General features: G+C 48.0%; 1 non-coding gene across 1 annotated transcript; it reads right to left on the bottom strand.

Moving 5' to 3' along the window:
* Window positions 1-17,974: 17,974 nt before the first annotated feature.
* On the bottom strand, window positions 17,975-19,396 carry LOC105041882 (uncharacterized). Its single transcript, XR_012139728.1, has 2 exons — window positions 18,430-19,396; window positions 17,975-18,330 (listed from the first exon to the last, which is right to left on the bottom strand). It is a non-coding gene; the product is annotated as an uncharacterized protein (transcript).
* Window positions 19,397-21,002: the final 1,606 nt, after the last annotated feature.

Raw genomic sequence — 21,002 nt, 5'->3', positions numbered from 1 at the left:
CATAACTCTAGCTAAGGAGCCCAGGTCTCATCAAAAGTTTTAGCACACAAAGCGACGGTTTTATATTATTCATGACTATCTTGAGAAGAAGTATATCAAGGTGCAGAGGGTAGTCTCCATGGATAGCATGATAGACCCACTGGCTAAACCACTTAGCCAGAGAAGACTGAAGCATATCTTGAGAAGATGGAGCTCAGGTATATGACTGATTGACTTTAGTGCAAATAAAAAATTATGAGATATATGCCCTAGAAGCCAATCAAGCTAACATATATATTTATTTTAGGACATAATTTTATATTTGATATCTATAAAATTAGATTATTTATCCATGCATGTTGTGTATATGTCCATGAATCATCCAAAAAATTAATAAGATGATGACATATATTCTCAAAAATTAAAAATTTAATGTATGTATCATTGATAATTAATTCTTAAATACTTTGATCGATGGATCATCATGAGGATGGTGATGGATCCAAATAGATTAGTGCACAGATTGTTTTTCTTTAGAGTAGATGAGTCTTGAGCCTAGATTGTGAGGATACTAGAGCGAGAGTATAGATGATTGTTAAAGAATAAGAGTACCGAGCGTGACCAATATAAGAAGTTATTTAGATGTCTACTCACTCGTCAATGACTTGCTTGATGTTATAATAGTATGATTAGTTCTTTGACCTACGGTTCCTCGCTATTCATAATGGGATTACTGTAGTTTGACTGTACATACACTTAGTCCCTAGCCATATGGATTCTTGTGGTGCATGTTGGCTGCAGTAGGTTTATTGTAGGAATAGGATGTATACCTATATGGAATCTATCACTCTTGGTAGATAAGAAAGTTAGTCCTATGTGATTTATGAGATCGAGTTCAGAAGATCTTGATTAGGACAGTGTGAATAGTGGAAAGAGTTTTCATAGTTTTTATATCAAAAACTCGAGTCAAATAAATTTGGCATATGACCGATGATGGGGTTTGATGAAAAATTTCATAATCTCCATCTTATTGAGACTCGCGATATAAGAACTATATCACACAGTAACTATACTTAAAGGTTTATTTTTTCTATTCTGTTGGAATGCCACTACATGTTGCGAGGCGTCACTGATGGATTGTGAAACTCGTGAAAGATTTTTTAATGATCAATAATTCTCATTAGGTGAGTTGGAATTATTTTAATCCATTGAAAGGAATTTCAATGATATTGTTAATGAAGATTATAATATTTTTCACTACTAGATAGAATAGAACCTATAGGGTCACATACAAAGAGGTTGTGTTTAATCAGATGGTTGAATTTAATTTTATATGTCAAAAAGTTGACACGATCAAATCCAAAGGCAATTGAACTCCTTATGAGATAAGAATTTTGATTTGATTACAGTCCAAACAACTTGTGACTCTATTTGTCAAAGTGATTAACAAGTAGAAAGACTCCTCTCTCATGACATGGTGCCCCACCTTTTACTTAGAAGAGGCTTTGGGGCATTGGATTGTTATGTGAAACCAAAATCCCTCATGCGCAAGGGTTAGACGTGTTAAAAGGGATAAGTCTCCAAAGGGTTAATTTGGACTCTTGGGGACTTCATGGGATAAGAGATTTTGGATGCCACAAGTTTATTGTGACAAGAGTTGGAATGCCCCACTTTGTCATGGTGAAAGGGGTCTTCACACCGTAAGAGAGACCTTCTCTCTCAAATTTCCTAATGCCCAAAAAGCCTCTTACTTGAAAATGGTTTTCATGCCCAACATCTCATGCTCCTTTTCACGCCAATTGTTGGATGCCTCCTTTTATTATTTTCATGTCTCCTCACATCTCATTCCTAATCTAATCTCATGTGAAAGTGTTTCACGTCCAATGGATTGGGCTCATTCAAGTGAGAAAAAGATTAGAAAGAAGGGGCACGGGCTAGATTTTCTTGAGAAGAAAATCAAAAAGGCATACTAATTTTCTTAAGAAGGGAATCAAAAAAATGATTGGACTTTCTTGAGAAGAAAATCAAGAAAGGATCAAGAAATATTTCTAATCCATTTGCATGTGGAGAGTGATCTATGAAGAGAAAAGACTGAAATTCTTGAGAAGAATTTGCAGCACAAAGAAAAAAATAAATCCATCATCAAAGAGGATCTCTGTAAGGAAGCAAGCATCCCAGTGAAATCAGGTACTCTAATCAGACATTGACTTCATATAGATATTTATAAAGGTTGGATGCTTCAAAAGAACCGTGAAGACATCCATGATCATCAGACTATAGTGAAGAACTACACATACAATGGTGAAGATCTAATCTTATTTTTTTTAATCTTAATCTTAATAACTATGAAGGATCCAAAGTTGATTCGAGATAAGATCTCATGTCATAATTAATTTAAAACTTATTTTTATTCTACTGTATATTAATCTTGAAAATTTTATTTTATCCTTTCGCTGTGCATATCAATCAACTCGTAGTTTCTAATACAATATACTGGATATTGAAATAAGTAATAAATTAACACGAGAGTAAGAAAAAAAATCAAGACATCACAAATACAAGGGTTTATAGTGGTTTGGTGCCAATCTAGCACCTACATCTACTTTTCAAGCTCCTATTTAAGAATTTCAATCCACTAATCATATTCAATAATTATAACATCGGATTCCACAGATTCTAGCTTTGGATCAACTTTTTTTCAAGTTTTAGAACATCCAAATCTTATACATACAAGAACAAATAAGATGAAGAAGTTATATAATAATAATCAAGCTAAACTCCTTAATGAGAATAATAAGACAATAAATTCACTTTACATAAACGTTAAAAAGCCTTTAAGAACATCCTCAGTTAGAATAGAGAGTTGAAAACACTTAGGATATGTGGTTGAGCTTGAAATGAATGCTTCCTTATCTCAAAGCTTTAATCTCTCTTTGAATGGATTTTCTCTTAATTTTTTTTATTTTTTCTCCTTTTGAATGCCTTTATAGCTTCAATCAATGCTGGAGAATATCTAGTAGCTATTTGAGCTATTAGAGAGTGATTAATAGATATTAAATTCATCAAAAATAGACTAGAAAATAATCGTTACCGGCATCAGGCCTATAGGGGATGACCCATGGATTGTCCCCTAGCAAAAGGATCATCCCATGGGTCGCCTCCTTTGCACAGTAAATAAATGAGCTCTTAGCTGTTTGGGCTTGTGGAATAATATGGGTCGTCTTTTTTTGTATGCCATCCCAAAAATTAGCATGCCAGTGTCCATTTTCAAAAGAGATGAACTAGTGGTCGCCCCTTTTTATTTGGAATGGATTTTTTTCATTTTCTTTCAAAATTATCTCCAAATGATCCGAAGTCATTTTGAATATTCTTGAGACTTTTGAAAAACATCATTTCCATCTCTAACTTGATGAATTTACAACTTTAGCCTTCTTCAAGCATCTTTACCAATTCAAAATTCTTAAATTTTCTAAAACATACATTTAAGCATCTCCAAAGATAAATAATCATTAGTACTCCTCTCAAATATTTTATAGTCATTAAAATCAATTCTTAAGGCAACACACTTAATTTGAATAGGCTTTTAGGCACAAAGCCTTTTTCAATAAACTCATTATTATGATAAGATTGTTAGATTCTAATATAATTTTATAACTTCTAGATACAAAAAAAGATCTATTGATAATATTGCTCCTAACATAAGAGATGCACAACAATTTGCGAAAGATTAGAATTTTTTCAGATATCATTTTCAGTTCCATTCGACCTCTTCTTAATACTATATTGTGGAGATTCTCAAGTGTCATGCCTTCTTCATTTGATTTCTGAAAGATGGAGAACCACGGGCGATCAAAACAAATATGCATATTAACTCCGAAACCAAGTCACCAATCATGAGAAGAATGGACAAGGAATATCAAAGGGTTTTGACTTTTTTACCTAAACGAAGGCTAGCACTATCTTCAATCATGTTCACTTCACGTTCAAGTGCTCCTTTTTTCATAGTTCAGTCTTCCTATAGTCATAGTCCTTTATCATATAATTGGTCCGCCAACACATGAAGTAGAAGGTTTTTTTCTTTTTTGGCTTCTAATTTAGACGGTTTTGACTCCTATGAGGTTTGGAGGAATAGATTTAGTTTGATAGATTTTGGAAGTTTTTTTCTTCTTTTTGAACATGTTTCCTTAGGGTTTGAAATGGGTTTGATTGGATTCAGACAAATTTATCTTGGGTCCAAAATTAGGTTTGGGCTTATACTTAAGTCGATACTCTTCTTTAATTCCAACAAAATTTATGACCTCTAATAGGGTTAAGTCACCTTGCTTATGACTTAATGCACAAGAAAAGCTCAACCAAGAAAGAGGAAGAGAATCAACTAAGGCTTGGACTTTATAACTTTCAGAGAATTTACAACCAATCAATTCGATCTTTTTAAGAAGATCTTAAAATTCATGGATTTAGATATGAATTGATTTGGAATCCACTATGGCATATTAATGGAATTTGGATATGACTAACTAACCAAGACCAGCATTATCCATTCTATATTTCATTACAAGAGCATCCTAAAGTTCTTTTGCTGATTTGGTGAAAAGGTATACATCATATAAATAATCAAAAAAAATATTAAGCATCTTATAGCAGCAAGGTAAATCAATTTTTTCAGAGGTTTTCGAATGAGGGTCAGAAGATCCAAAATCTTGAGAATAAGGAGTGGTTGCTCTTGAAGATAGTTTGGATCCAGTAATTCTAAGATAGAGACCAACCCTAATTTAGTAAGCTAATGTTTAACTTGTCTTTGCCACCTTCTAAAAAAGGAACCATTAAAATTTTTAGATTTGTTCTAGTAAACAAACTTTTCAAGTTTAATTGTACTATAATCAACCAAAGAAGTCATTTATAAAATTTTGGTTGTTTAGCTGATTCTGCAAATACAAGTTTTAATGGTTTAGCCTTATATATTTGAGTAATTAATTAATCATTTTTAATAATATAATTTTAGATTTTAAAATAAGTGCAATAAAAAATAAAAATTATCATAAAATTAAATAATTACACTAAGAAATATGATAGATAGAATAACTATATGATTTTTGTGCATTTTCAAAGTAGCAGTAATAGGTATTTTGAAAATTAATAATAATTTGTATAGTTTTCAAAATAACAAAAATTTTTGCATAACTTTTGAAGATGCAGAAAAATTTCTTCACAGATTTTAATGATGCAAAAAAATCTGCATAGAACGGAAAGCCCACAAAAGTTAATTTATATAGAAATTAAAGTTGTAGAAGACTTATGCATGGATTTTAAAGCAGCGACAAAATTTTGCATAGACTTTTAAATCTACATAAAAATTTCTATAACATTTTAAAAATCATAAAAAATCAGATAGACTAATTTTCAAGAAATATGAATTTATTTGAGGCTAATTTTTGGATAGATAACAAATTTTAATAAATAAAGCTTTCTAATTCTATACGCAAATATAACTCTATGCAATCAATCTAAACTTGATAAACAACTTAAAGTAATTTCTGGTATAAGCACAAATTGATTCTTGCCTAGAAATTGCCGCATTGCTATTACAATGATTTCATATCAAGACTAGGAAATAAACGAATTATTTAAAAGAAAATATGAAGATTGAAAAGAGGTTGTCTGGAACAAAGTATATGGCAATATTGTCCTGAAAATATTATTCACCTGTGTGTGGGTCCGTGGCGATCCTGTCCCTAAGATGTAACAATTTGACCCAATCCAATCCTCTGACAAATATGGTTGCTAGGTGCTTAACTCGGAAGAATGCTTTCAACCACTCAGAAAGGAAACAAAAATAAAAAGAATGGAAGAAAGGAAATAGAAGATGGAAAGAAGGGAAGACAAAAAACGACATTCCCATACTACGGTACAACAAGCCGACTCAATCCAACCTCTTCTATTGAGTATGATTGCTGGGCGACTTAACCTAGAAGACTAGCTTCAATTGCCCAAAAAGAAATAGAAAATAGGGAGAATGAAAGAAAGGAGACACCAAATGGAAACAAAGGGAAGGTAGGAAAGGTGTAAAAGAGAGAGTCAAGAGCGCGTGGTCACTACCCACCAGCCAACTTCCACGAAAGTCCAACTTGGGTTTCCTAGGAAGAAAATAGGGAGACTTGTGGGACTAAAATAGAAAAGAATTTTTAAAACATTTGAAGCTACTAACAAAGAGAGGTGAGATCGGTTTTATTTTTTAAATTTAAATTTTTTATAAATTGAAACTCCAACAACGAGATCATGCTAAAACACTTAACAGATTCACGACCGGAGTTAAGCTCGGTAATTGACACGTTCAGTGGACGAATTTCTTCAAGAGTAAAACATTATGCTTCTGCATATGAAGATGCTCTCGGCAGACGGGCCAGGATTCTTAGTCCAATGAGAGACGATGCCTTGGATTTTGTAGCTTCAGAAATCTATACGCAAAAGATTCACATTTCAGCAAGATCTTGGTTGATGCTCTGGCAGGGAAAACAATAAAGACTCCAGGACAGATTTTGATTTCAAGAGACGCAACGGCACATACAAGACCTGTTGCGGTCAATTGCCTCATCGTTCGATCGCCGGGAAACATGCACCTGCAAAAATGAGAAGTCCACACTGACCGGAGGCGGCTCCGGCGGGGACCCTCCGACGGTCAAGCCAGGGAGGTGACTGGGCAACAGTGAAATGAAGACAGAGAGCTCGATCGAGGGAGAGAGGGAGCGAGCCTGTGGTTTTGGAGTCGAGAAGTGGGGGAGCGGATCCCTTGCACTGTTGCCTTCTCCGATTTATATAGTGGAGCACGGTATGGCGCCGTCATTAATGGCGCAGACAAGTGAGGAATTGTCAACTCACTGCAGACTGTCAGAGTCGCCGTGAAAGTGTCATGTCGCCGTGGGGCTGTCCAATCGCTAGGGTTGACAATGCCCTAGGTGGGATAATGCCCCCAGGCGGCGGTGCCGCATGCGGCTGTCAGAACTGACAAGCTCTGACGGCTGTACGGCGATCAGAGGAGTCGACCGACCATAGGTCGGTGGCCAGCTGAGTGGCGTCAGGCCCCTCCGTTGGTCGGCGAGTTTTACGTGAGTCGGCCAGCAGACCCCCGGGTTCAGTCGGTCGGAAAAGGTGCGCCTGACATATCCTCAGTCGGTCGAGAAAGGTGCGCCCGATATATCCTCAGTCGGTCGTGAGCCGATAATTGGCCGGTGATGGCGTCAGTCGGTCGGTTCGACTGTCAGTCGGTCGGTCGGTCCCTCCGGCCGTAAGTCGGTCGGTCGGCGGTATTCCCCAACAGTTGCCCCCCTCCACTCCTAAGTCGGACGGTGAGCTAGCCGATGCTTTTATTTGGGCAGCAACCCCGGGCGAACAGGAGTGGATTCGTCGCGTGCCAGATTCCGACCGTACCTTGGGTTGATCCGATGTCAGGCGTCTCATAAATGCCAAGCGATTCGCTGGCGTCGGACATATAGTCGGTGTCAGATGTCACGTCGGCGTCAGGTGTCAGACGTCGCTTCTTGTCGTCGTCAGACGTCACGTCAGTGTCAGGAGGTCAGGTGCCGGACGATACGGTGTCAGACGACCGGATATCCAGCGCCGATTCTGGGAGCGGGGCGCTGTCAGGCGTCCCATCGGAAACGCGAATCGGCGTGGGCGCATTAATGAGGAACCGCGGCCCCGTTAGCCGCGTGTCGAAAGTGGTTGGCCGGCGCCCCCGCATTTAATATGGGCGGTGCGGCCGTCCCGAGATGGGGCGCGCCGAATCATCAGGCCCCGGAAGCCGCCACGTGTCGCAGATCCGTGGGTCTTCGGTCGGCACGGAGACATCTCGACCGTCGGACGACCCTATATATATAGGACCATCCGGACCCAAGACCTCACTATCGCCATTTTGCTGCCGAAACTCTGTCCGGGCGATTTCTCAGTCATCGCGGGCAGAGCTTTCCTGCTTCCAGAAGGGTTTCTTCCGGTTCGTGGTCTTCCTTTCATCCTCTTCTTCTTCTTCTTCGCCTCTTCTTCTTCTTCTTCTTCTTCTTCTTGTTCGGTTTCGGTGTAATGGCTGGGAATCCGACTCGGGGAGCTCGGTCGAGAAATCCGACTGACGACTCCCGGTCGACTCGGAAGTTGAGGTTTCCTCACTTTCGGGGCCGAATGTTGATCGGCTTCGGGAGCAGTATTGCATCCCGGAGCAGTTTCAACTATCCGCCCCAGGGGCCGGCGGTTGGGTTAACAGCCCTCCGCCCGGCCAGCTGGCGCTGTACGTTGAAGACCTTCGCGCGGGTCTTCGGCTCCTGATTCCGGAGTTCGTCCGGAATCTGTTGAACTATTACGGACTCTGTCCGGCGCAACTAGCGCCGAACTCCGTCCGTCTCATAATTAGCTTTGCGCTGTTGTGTCAGCTCTTGCCGACCAACCCTCGCATTTCGCTCTTCCGGGCCTTCTTCGTGCTCCGACCCCACCCTAAAGCCGAGGGTGGTGGCTCTTCAACCCCCGGAAGGGCCTTTCCTTCATCACTGGTCTTCCATCGTCCATTCATGGGTGGAAGAATCAGTTTTTCTTTGTTTCTTCTCCATCTTCTTGGAGCTTTCCTTCCCACTAGGGCGTGCCCCGAACTGAAGCCAATGACAACAGCCGGGTGGAGGCGGACGACCGGGAGGACTTCCACCGACTAAAAGATATGTCGGTCCCGAAGCAAAGGGAGCTTGTTACCGAACAAGCTCTCTATGACGCCGGCTTGAGCTTGGTCCCCCGACTAGGTATCGCCCGATCCCCTGGTCTCCTTTTCATTCGGCCCTTGGTCCGGTTCTTTAATTAACACTTTTGTCGGTATCGCAGGGACACCTCCAAGAATGCGGCCGACTGACGCCTAGATTCGGCAATTTGCGACAAGGAAGAGGCCAGCATCGGGGGCCGGACCTTCGCGCCCTCCGAAGAGGCCTGCTCCAACGGCGCCGATCGTCGAAGCGTCGGTGACCGACCAATCGGAGCCCGTCATAGCGCTCGCGGCTCCGGCAGCGTGGCGGAGGAGAGGCCGGTGGAAGAAGCGATCGAAGGAACGTCGGCTGCCTCACCGACAGCGGTGGAGCCGGATGACGTTCGGGAAACCGAACATCATCCGGCGGCGTCTGTGGCCGCAACGGGGGGTGCTGGTTCTACTTCGAGCATCCCCTCGCTGTCGGTTCCGTCGGTCGGGGCAGCCGATCGAGGGAAAACTCCGATAGACCCCGCGGACGAAACAAGGTCGGGGAGCCGCTCTGTGCCGCCCAGCGCACAGTTCCCCGAAGGGATGTCGGCGTTGGCCGACCACAACCTGGCGAGGAGGTTGTGCCAAGGGATCCTCCTCCCGGCCGACATGGAGTCGCTAAGGTCTCGGCAAGTGACCGAGATGCTGTCCAAGTTCTACCCGACCATGGTCGAGGTAAGCTTTGTATCGCCTTCTTTCTCCTTAGAATTTTTCTCACCATGAGTTCCTGACAAAGCGCTTGCAACGGTAGCTAATCTACACAATGTCGGAGCTCGAGGCCGGATACCGGAGGTTCGGGAACGTCCGGGCTGCTTGGAAGGAGAGGTCGGCGGCGGCCGAAGCCGAGAAGGCAATGTTGGTCGACCACCTACAGCAGTCGGCCGACCGGGAGGCCAAGTTGGTAGACGAGGTCTCCCGGCTCGGGTCCGACCTAAGGTCGGCCAAAAAGGAGGCCAGACACAAGGGCCGGGCCGTGCGTCGTCTGCAGCACGAGCGGGACGGCGTTGCCGCCGAACTCCAAGGTGAGCGCGAGCAGCTTCGGGTCAGCTTGGAGAAGCTTGCCAAGGCTGAGGAGGAGCTCTCGATCGCCCAGGCCGATGCCGACATAGCGAAGGCGGAGGCGGAGTCGACGAAGGACGCACTCGGCCGGGCGAAAGAAGAGGCAAGGTCGGCGAAGGAGTCGGCCAATCGGGCGGTTGAGGACTTCCGGGCCTCCGACCAGTATCGGAGGAGATGCTCGAGTCGGGCTTCGCCTCGTACCGGGTGGGGTACGAGGACGGTCGGGATGCAGTCCGGGCCTTGTACCCAGAGTTGGACCTCAGCAGCATCGTCCCACCGGGGGCCGAGGAGGAAGCCACCGTGGAGATGGTCGACCAGCCATCGGGAGGCGTCGTCGCTGTGGAGGAAGCTGTCCCGGAGCAAGTGGCGCCGACTGTCAGTCCCCCACCGACCGAAGGTCCAGCTTCAGCCATCGACCCAGCGTCGATCACGGCCGACACACCGGTCATCCCCGATCTTCCGTTGGTCGAGGAGATCGACTCAGAAGGATGATCGGGCCTTGCCGACTTTCTTTTGTTTTTTCTGTTTTTGAAATACTTGTAATCGGGCTTCGACCCGACTTTGTAAACATTCTTTCAACTTTGAATGAAAACTTCTTCCACTTTTTCCTCTGCCTGTTTCTTTCAAATGTAAGTCGCTAACTTATGTAAGTCGCTAACTCACATAAGTCGGTAGGACGTTCGGCAACTCGTGCTGCTACGAAGGTGGGGTAAGTCCCGACTTTGGATCGGCTTCTGATAGTCAAGGTCGTCAGTCGGGCGCGTCTGTTGAGTCGGGAGCCGACCGAACGTGGCAAAGGTTCGGTAGTCGGGTCTCCACTGACGCGTTCAGTCGAATGTCGTCCGGCGCATTCAGTCGGGGAAACGACGACAAGTCGGATCCCGATGCACTTGCGTCGGGTATTCATGCTGCGCCTTTTGATATACGGTGGTAAGCCGAATATCGTTCGGCCGACCGTGGCTTGGTCGGCAAGTCGTGGATGCGACTAAGGTCGCGTTGTGCGATAGACGGTGGTAAGCCGAATATCCTTCGACCGGCCGTAGCCTAGTCGGGAGTCGCGACGCCAGTCGCGTAGGCATTTCGCCTCTCTTTGGTCGGAGCCCGATCGGCTTGTTAGCCGACGGTTTGGCCCGAGAGTTCGACCGTAGAAGGAGTGTCAACTCCCATCAATGTAGATGCATCGGTCCTCGCAAGAGTCCGATGTATCGTCAAAGGTAGAAGGAGTGTAACTCCCGTCCACATGGGTGCATCGGTCCTTGTAAGGGTCCGATGTATCGTCGACCGTCGAAGGAGTGTCAACTCCCGTCCATCTGGGTGCATCGGTCCTTGTAAGGGTCCGATGTATCATCGACCGTCGATAAGGTCGTCGGTTCCAGGTGGACACTAAGTCCACGTTGGTATGCCGGGGCTTGACCTTGGTGAGCACCGATCATTAGTCGAAGAGTTAAAACTCCGAGATTTCAAACCGAATTTGTATTCCGACTGGACAATTACAAAGTTCACGGGTAATACAACTTCAAGTTGTCGGCGTTCCAAGTTCGGAGAATGGGTTTCCCCTCAAGGGTCTCCAGTCGGTAGGCTCTTGGACCATAGGTGTCTGCTACCTTGTAGGGCCCCTCCCAGTTTGGAGCCAACTTCCCTTGGTCCAGGGGCTTCGACACTTCCACCTTCCTCAAGACCAAGTCGCCAGGCCTGAAGAGCTTCGGTCTGACCTTGGCGTTGTAATACCGAGCGACCTTCTGTCGGTACGAAGCCATGCGAATTTGAGCCTCATCTCGTAGTTCAGGGAGGAGGTCTAGGTCGGCCCTCCGACATTCGGAGTTGTTCGACTCTTGATACCGCTCGACTCTTGAAGACGGCAGTCCAATCTCGAGCGGGATCATTGCTTCCATCCCGTAGGCCAAGCTGAAAGGCGACTCCCCGATCGGAACGCGGGGGGTTGTTCGGTAAGCCCACAGAACGGAGCCTAGCTCGTCGACCCAGAGGCCTTTGGCTTCGTTTAGTCGGGTCTTGAGTCCGTGGAGCAAGGTCCGGTTGGTCACCTCGACCTCGCCGTTGGACTGTGGGTGCCCGACTGAAGTCAGTCGGTGCGTGATCTGGAACCTGGCGCAGAAGTCCTTGAAGTCTTGGTTGTCGAATTGCCGTCCATTGTCGGTGATGATCGTATGCGGCAACCCGAACCTGAAGATGATGGCCTTCTGGATGAAGTCCTCCATCTTCCGCTCGGTGATCTGCGCCAGGGGCTCGGCCTCCACCAATTTGGTGAAGTAGTCGATGGCGACAACGATGAACTTTCTCTGACCCGACGTCGGAGGAAAAGGACCAAGAATGTCGACCCCCCACTGGGCGAAGGGCCATGGAGCGACAATGGGAGCAATTTGACTGGCCGGTTGGTGTTGAATGTTGGCGTACTTCTGACAAGGTTCGCACCTCCAGACCAATTCGACCGCGTCCTTCCTCATGGTAGGTCAGCAATAACCTTGTCGCAGGACTTTGTAGGCCAGGGACTTGCCCCCCAAGTGATTCCCGCAAATTCCTTCGTGAACCTCTCGGAGAGCGTAGTCGGCGTCGGTCGGTCCCAAACACCTAAGCAAGGGGAAGGAGAACGACCTCTTGTAGAGTCGGCCCTCCACGATTACATATTGGGAGGCCGACCATCGGAGCCGCTTGGCCTCCGTGGGATCTTCGGGGCTGATCCCGTCGGTCAGATACCGAACGATCGGGTCCATCCAACTTGGTTCGGCCGTTAGCTACTGTACTTCTTCGACCCGATCGATGCTTGGCTGCTCGAGGTTCTCCACGAACGTCCGACCCAAGGAGTCGAAAGCCGAAGTTGCCAGTCTGGAGAGTGCGTCGGCACGGGCGTTCTCCGACCTAGGGATGTGGAAATTTTGAAATGCCTGAGGCGTGCCACGAGGTCCTTCACTTTCTGAAGGTATTTGACCATGGTCGGATCTCGCACCTCGAATTCGCCCTTGACCTGCCCCACGATCAGCTGAGAGTCGGAGAATGCCCGGAGGCTGTCGACGCCCAGTTCCCTTGCCATCCTTAAGCCGGCGAGGAGTGCCTCGTATTCGGCTTGGTTGTTGGAGGCCTTGAAGTCGAATCGGAGGGCGTACTCAGTGACCACCCCATCCGAATTCGTGAGCAGGAGCCCAGCCCCGCTCCCCTGAGCGTTTGAAGCTCCGTCGATGTGCAGTACCCAGGTGGAGACCGGGTCTGGCACGGAGACCGCGTCTCATCCCGGGTCTTCAACTCCCGACCCTTGGTCGGTTGTCGGGCACTCGGCGATGAAGTCGGCCAAGACCTGAGCCTTCAAGGCGGGCCGCGGTCGGTACTGAATGTCGAACTCACTGAGCTTCATCGCCCACTTTGCCAGTCGTCCAGATGTGTCCGGTCGGCGCAATATCGCCCTCAGGGGCTGGTTGGTGAGCACCACTATGGCGTGAGCCTGGAAGTATGGACGGAGTCATTGCGCAGAGATGGTCAGGGCGAAAATCATCTTTTCCGTCTCCGAGTATCTGGCTTCGGCACCGTGGAGCACCTTGTTGGTGTAGTAGATAGGCTGATGGGTTCGGCACTCGTTTTCTCGGACGAGCACCGAACTGATCGCCTCAGAAGATGTGGCCAAATAGAGATACAAGGTTTCCCCAACCTGCGGCTTTACGAGCAGTGGTGGGGAAGTCAAGTACTTCTTCAGGTCTTCGAAGGCCCGTTGGCATTCATCCGACCAAGAAAAATTATTTGCGTGGCGCAAAGTTTTGAAAAACGGGAGGCACCTTTCAGCTGATCGGGAAATGAATCGGCTGAGAGCGACGATTTTTTCGTTCAGCTGTTGGACCTCCTTCTTGGTGTTCGGATGATGCATGTCGAGGATTGCCTTTATTTTCTCAGGGTTAGCCTCAATCCCTCTCTGAGAAACGAAGAATCCGAGGAACTTCCCTGAGGTCACCCCAAAAGCGTACTTGGTCGGGTTGAGCTTCATTCGGTGTCGTCGAAGGGTGCGGAAGGTCTCCTTGAGATCCTGAATATGGTCCGGGATCTGGGCACTCTTCACCAGCATGTCGTCCACGTACACCTCCATGTTGCGCCCGATCTGGTCTTTAAAGACCTTGTTGACAAGTTACTGGTAGGTGGCGCCGGCGTTCTTCAGTCCGAAGGGCATCACTCGGTAACAGTAGAGGCCCTTGGGAGTCACGAAGGCGGTATGCTCTTCGTCCTCAAGCGCCATCCAGATCTGGTTGTATCCGGCGAAGGCGTCCATGAAGCTGAGCAGTCAAAATTCGGACGTCGCATCTACCAGCGGGTCGATCTTTGGAAGTGGAAAGCTATCTTTTGGGCAGGCTCGGTTGAGGTCGGTGTAGTCGATGCAGATCCTTCACTTTCCGTTGGCTTTTTTGACCATGACAACATTGGCGAGCCAATCGGGATACGCGGATTCTCGGATGAAGCCCGCTTCGAGTAGCTTGTCCACTTCTTCGTCGATGGCCCTCTGCCTCTCCGGAGCGAAGGACCTTTTCTTCTGCCTCACCGGCCTCGTCGTCGGGTCGATGTTGAGTCAGTGGGTTATTGTTTCTGGAGGGATGCCCGATATATCTGCTGCCGACCAAGCAAATATGTCGGCATTGGCCTTCAGCAGCTCCGTTAGTCATCGTCGTTCGGGGTCGGGCAGTTGAGACCCGACCCAAACTCTCCTATCCGGATTTTCCACTTTTGGGATCGCCACGAGCTGCTCGACCGGTGAACCTCGCTCTTCCTCCTCCCGTTGGTCCAGCTTGTCGATTGTCAGGGAGCCACTCGACTCGTCGTTTTGAGCGAAGATCTGGAAGCATCGTCGTGCGAGCTGTTGATCCCCGCGCATCTCTCCGACCCCATTTTTGGTCGAGAACTGAATGAGGAGATGGTACATTGAGACGATCGCTTTGAGGGCGTTCAGTCCGGGTTGTCCAAGGATGATGTTGTAGGCCGAAGGAACTTGGACGACCGCGAAAGTTAAGTGGACCGTGCTTTGCCGTGGTTCGGTGCCGGCCGTCACGGACAGGGTAATTTCTCCCTTTGTCGTGACAGCGTCTCCAGCAAAGCCGATCAGGGGCATGGAGACCCTCTTAAGTCGGTCGATTGACAGTTGCATCCGGGAGAAGGTCAAGTAAAACAAAACATTCGTTGAACTTCCATTATCAACAAAAATTCGTTTTACATCATAATTTGCTATTGTTGCCGACACAACAACAGCATCGTCGTGGGGAGTTTGGATGCCCCGAACGTCTTCCTCCGTAAAAGTGATTACGTCGTCCGGGCACGGCTTTTTCGTCGGCTCGTCTCCCGCAGTCGTCCCGGGCCCAGCCGCTTGGAGATCATGTTGATGACTTCGGCCGTCGGCTGATTGGTCGCCGCTTCTTCAGTCGGCTGGGGTCGTCGATCGACAACGGGTTGGGTCGGCGGACCCTTTCGAAATTTGCCGAGATACCCCGGCGGATGAGAGCTTCGATCTCATCCTTCAGCTGGATGCACTGCTCGGTGTTGTGGCCGTGGCCTCGGTGAAATCGGCAGTACTTCCGACGGTCGAGGCCTTTTGCCTTCAGAGGTGGAGGCCGTCGCAGGTATTCTTCCCCCTCGATCTCCATTAGAATCTGTGCACGAGGGGTGGAGAGAGGAGTGTAGGAGTCATACCTGGGGCATGCCGGCATTGGAGTCTGCTGTCGGGGTGATTTTTGGATTCGTCGGGGTGGCGAGACCCAACTATCGGTCGGGGGCCTGCTTGGTTCGACGGGTTCCCGACCTTTCCTCCGCTTCTCCTTCGGGCCTCTGGGCTCGGCCAAGCGTCGGTCGGATGCTCCTTCATCCGTGCGCATATACTTGTATGCACGCTCCAGTAGCTCGGCGTATGTCCGGGGAAGGGTCTTGTCCAGAGAGTAGGTGAATCGGGACGCCCTCAGACCCCGCTTCATGGCTGAGATAGCCATATCTTCGTTGAGGTCTCGGACCTCAAGCGTGGCCGCGTTGAATCGCGCCATGAAGTGTCGGAGCGTCTCATTTTCCCCCTGTTTGAGGGAGAAAAGGCTGTCCGACGTTCGCGGTGGCTTCCGGCTGGTGCTGAAGTGGGCCACGAATGAGTGCTCGAGCTGTCCGAAGGAGTGGATACTTTCCGATCGGAGACCGGAGTACCAGGCCCTAGCAGCCTTGCGGAGTGTGGCGGGGAAGCCGATGCAAAAAAGAGCGTCGGTTGCCCCTTGGATCGTCATGAGAGCTTTGTAGCTCTCAAGGTGGTCGATCGGGTCGGTGGAGCCGTCGTATGGCTCCACGTGCGGCATCTTGAACCGACTGGAAATCGGTTCGTCGAGAACTAGTCGGGAGAGAGGTTGGGCGGTCTGGAAGTCGACGTCGTTCGAAGACTTCTGGCCGTCCACCTGCAACTGTGCGAGCCGACGGTCGATCTCCTCGAATCGGCGCTCGTAGTCGTCCGCCCGTTGGTGCTGGGAGACCCCAGGAGTGGAGTCTCCAGAAGATTCCGAAGGGGAGGCGGACGGCGTTCGCGGTCGCTTCTCCTTCCTCGCCTGTTCCAGCAGAGAAGGAGAGGGCTGGTGGGACCGTCGGTCATCGCGCCATGGCCGTCCCTCCTCTTCTCCGTGGGAGCGCTGTTGGGGGCGCTCGCGCGGAGGCGACGGGGATCGGCGCGGTCGTCGACGGCTACTCCTGGAGGGCATCGGACGGGCCGCCGGTTGTTGCTGGAGGCTCTTGACTGCGTCCGTCAGCACGGTCATCTGCCGTACGATGGCCGCGATCTGCGCCTCCGTGGTCACCGCGGGGTGTGGAGAGCTGGGCTCCGCCGCTGGCGGTGGCGGGGAGGTCTCTTCCCGACGGGAAGAGCACCTTGCCGATCCGGTGATCCTCGATCGTTGGACTCTTGTCTTTGTCATTCTGCCCCCCTTCCTGGCGCGCCAATCTGTTGTGGCCAATCGCCTCGTCGTCCGATCGCCAGGGAACATGCACCTGCAAAAATGAGAAGTCCACACTGACCGGAGGCGGCTCCGGCGGAGACCCTCCGACGGTCAAGTCAGGGAGGTGACTGGGCAACAGTGAAATGAAGACAGAGAGCTCGATCGAGAGAGAGAGGGAGCGAGCCTGTGGTTTTGGAGTCGAGAAGTGGGGGGAGCGGATCCCTTGCACTGTTGCCTTCCCCGATTTATATAGTGGAGCACGGTATGGCACCGTCATTAATGGCGCAGACAAGTGAGAAATTGTCAACTCACTGCAGACTGTCAGAGTCGCCGTGAAAGTGTCATGTCGTCGTGGGGCTGTCCAATCGCTAGGGTTGACAACGCCCTAGGTGGGATAATGCCCCCAGACGGCAGTGCCGCATGCGGCTGTCAGAACTGACAAGCTCTGGCGGCTGTACGACGATCAGAGGAGTCGACCGACCTAGGTCGGTGGCCAGCTGAGTGGCGTCAGGCCCCTCCGTTGGTCAGCGAGTTTTACGTGAGTCGGCCAGCAGACCCCCGGGTTCAGTCGGTCGGGAAAGGTGCGCCCGACATATCCTCAATCGATCGAAAAATGTGCGCCCGACATATCCTCAGTCGGTCGTGAGCCGATAATTGGCCGGTGATGGCGTCAGTCGGTCGGTCCGACTGTCAGTCGGTCGGTCGGTCTCTCCGACCGTAAATCGATCGGTCGATGGGTATTTCCCAACAAGACCGTTAACCGCATGAGAAGGTAATCAAAAAGCTGCACACCATTGGGCACAATAAATACTGGGAGGGGTCACGTGTGTCAAATGGCGAAGAGAACTACAATCAATGCCGGGTCGCGAACTCCCTCTTTGGATATTCCTGCATAAATGAACTGAAAACCCCATAGTATTCGTTGATCGAGCCATCCATTTAAGCCTTACCTGTCCATGTGCTCCATGTAAAGAGGCAAGCAGGTTTCAATCTCCGACCTTGCTCAAGACATGGATTGTAAGGGTAGACATAGAATGCAAGTGCCAATTTGTTAAAAAAAGTTTATAAGAATTTACAATTTTAATATACAATATTATATAAAGAGAGAAAATTTTTTTCTTAAGGAAGATGACCGAGTTTTAACCACTTGTGTCCGAGTTTTAAGGACTTGTGATCACTGGCTAGCTAGCAAATGAAGAAGAGCAACCGTACTCCCAGCTTCAAGGCACAAACACAATATTCAAAAAGACATTCATTTGTATATTTTTTTTTCTAAGAACTGGGCCCTAGCCCAGTTCGGATTAACTGAACCAAACAGAACTCTACAACTTAATAATGGCCAACTCTAGAAAGTACCAGGCATTCCATAGTAACATTTGCAGTGCTAATTGTACTGATGGCTAACTCAAGAAAGTAGCAGCCATTCCCCTATAATATTTGCAGTGCTAATTGTACTCGGCATGTACACAGCCCCTGTTTACTCTCCCTCTGCCCTGCTGCGCCGATGGAGCAAAGACTGGACCCACGTTCCGGGTCACCAACACCAAGAGTTCCAGAATTCGTTCTTCAAAATATTATAAATTTTACGCACAACTAACACGGATTAAAAACCAGAAAAAATAAGAGTCAGTCACTAAACATATACACAAATAAATTAATCAACGAGTATATCATCAACGGAAAGATTACTACCTTTATGGCGCCCGAGGAGAGGGTCGAGGATCACGGACTCCATGACCCGAAACCCTACGTTCACCAAAATCCGCCGTATCTTATCCCTTTCTGGACCCAATACGTAGACCTTAATCGCCGTTGGCCAATTGAATAGCGACCTCGCCCAACCCTTGACGGCGTTGACGGCCGCCGCCATGAAGGAACGGCGGGTCCCTGGTCCGGAGGCGGAGCCGGCTCGGGTACATCTTGGGCTAGCTCATCCATGTCCGTCTGACGCGACTCATCCATGGCACGTGTCTTGTCGACCCTGATGGCGTTATCCACGTCATCAACGGTCCGGTGGACGCCGGTTGCTTCCAAGCTGACGGCGTCAACCACCACGACAACCGGTGCCTCGCGGGTTGGATTAACCCCGTGCCGTTGGGGCAGTTCGACCGTCACATCGCCGTTCACGGCGTTACTCTGCGCATCCAAGTGCGACGGGAAGTCCCGTGACACGGGAACGTTGATGGCGTTATCTTGGTTCGGTTGGGATTGTTCCAGTTCCACCGTCAGATCTCCCTCGACGACGTTTTCCGTCACGTTAACGGCAGTCACAGTGGGTTCTTCAAGATGTGCTGGCCGCTCGCCGTTAACGGCGTTTTCCGTCACCACGACGGGGGACAGAGTGGGTTCTTGGATATCTGCTGGCGTCCCGCCGTTGACGAAATCGCCTCCCTCGTTGACGGCCGTTCGGCCGGCATCGCAGGAATTGGGAGGCTGCGGAGCCGGATCAGATGACCGGGAGGCGAACTTATCCGCGACCCACTGCCGGAGCTTCTCCTTCGTGGCTTTGGTAGTCTCGTGAGCGATAATGAACGCAGCTCCGGCGACGGCCAGCCGAATTCCCATCACGAAAGCCATCTCTCTCTCTCTCTCTCTCTCTCTCTCTCTCTCCTGCGCGCACTCTCAAACACACAACCACCCAAGCTGGCTACATATTTTCGTGTTCGAAGGAACAATTATTAATAGAGAAGGCTGCGAATCTCCTTTCACTCAAAAAAAAACGGTTGCGAATCTGGTCCCTTCCGGTTCGTTAACCACCACTAATGCTCCTGCTTCGGGCACTGATAGGAGTGAGTATTCTTTATCCAGCGAGAGTAAAGCGAGTGCGGAGGTCACCGGATTCCGCAATACTTGACGCTTAAGCCAACGATGGTGGCAGATGATTCTAGAAGAAGCCAGTAGTTTTCTGCTTTTTATAGTACTTGCTAGACTGAGAATGATGTCACCCTCCTTCTCGGGACCGATCATGCGAGAGGAATAGCAGCTCATGCCATCCAATAAGATGGCTGATGTTTCTAAAAAACTTAATCATAAAAAGATATATTTAAAAATTTTTAATTTTATTCTAAATTTTAATTTGATCCCGTTAGAGCATTAAATTTTTAAAAAATTTTAATTCAATGACCGTTTATTTTGACTGCTTACTATTATAAAAAGTTATATAAGCTCATGTAACAAAAAAAAAAAAAATACAGAAAATGCTCATTCGAACATTGTAGTTTTCTTCATTTTTTTTCTTTATTTCAAATCTAAATTTTAACGATTCCTCCTACTACTATAGATTTTTGATTTGGATCAAAATGATTGGAGTCGATTGAGAATCACCGATACGACGAAATTTGTAAAACAAATCATGATTGGAGTCGACTCTGATGGGTACCTTTCGATGATCAAATCAAAAAACTAGAACAGACAGGAAAGAGTACAAGAGGATTATAAGCATGAATGTGTGTACCTGGAGGATTTTTTTTATCTCTATTTATAGAGACGCAAGAGTCACAAAGAGAACGATAGTGGGAGGCCATTCCAACCTCTCCAACTGTACCATCCCATGATATTTGATCCGATTTTCGATGGTAGATGTCACCTTATCCGGCATGCAGTCAGCCACTCAGAGGTGGCATGATTTGACAGGACTTCATTCGATGCGTAGCCAAACACTGGAGTGGCATGGTCAAATATGGAGTGATATGACTTGATGGGACTGTACGGAGGTCAATCTTTCCAAATACGGCAACTAGCAGTAGTTGAAGAAAATGCAATCTGCAGCTAGGGGCGATGATCAATAAGAGATCTTTTGGTCAAAGGCAATGTTGGGCTTAGGATCTTTTTTGGATCGATGTCCGGACGTCACCCTGATGCCAGTGGCTAAGGACCTACGAGCAGAGCTAAAATCAACAACCAAAGCTTAGATTAGCGATCGAAGTTAAGATCGACGGCCAAAGCTAAGATCGATGGTCGAAGCACTAAGAAGCTTCATTCAAATGGGCCAGTTAAAGAATAAGGATCGATGAGGTCTGAAGTGAGATCTTTCATGGCTTCATTATGTGTTGAATAACTCCCTTCAGCATAGCTTTTTCATAATTCTGGGATGACATATTTACCATTAGGATCGTACTCATTTATCTCTGATCAATATTGTGGCGACGACCTTACATACTTCATCATGGGTCCCCCCTAGCATTTGTCTTCTGTATGGGTGACATATCATCCCCCCAACACATATTCCCCTACTCCCGAGTTTGGATCACGGAGGATCCGGATGA

The sequence above is a fragment of the Elaeis guineensis genome, chromosome 3 (assembly GCF_000442705.2).
Source record: "Elaeis guineensis isolate ETL-2024a chromosome 3, EG11, whole genome shotgun sequence".
Classification (NCBI taxonomy): Eukaryota; Viridiplantae; Streptophyta; class Magnoliopsida; order Arecales; family Arecaceae; genus Elaeis; species Elaeis guineensis.
Note: the sequence above shows the minus strand (reverse complement) of the source record. Positions and strands in the feature narration are given on the sequence as shown.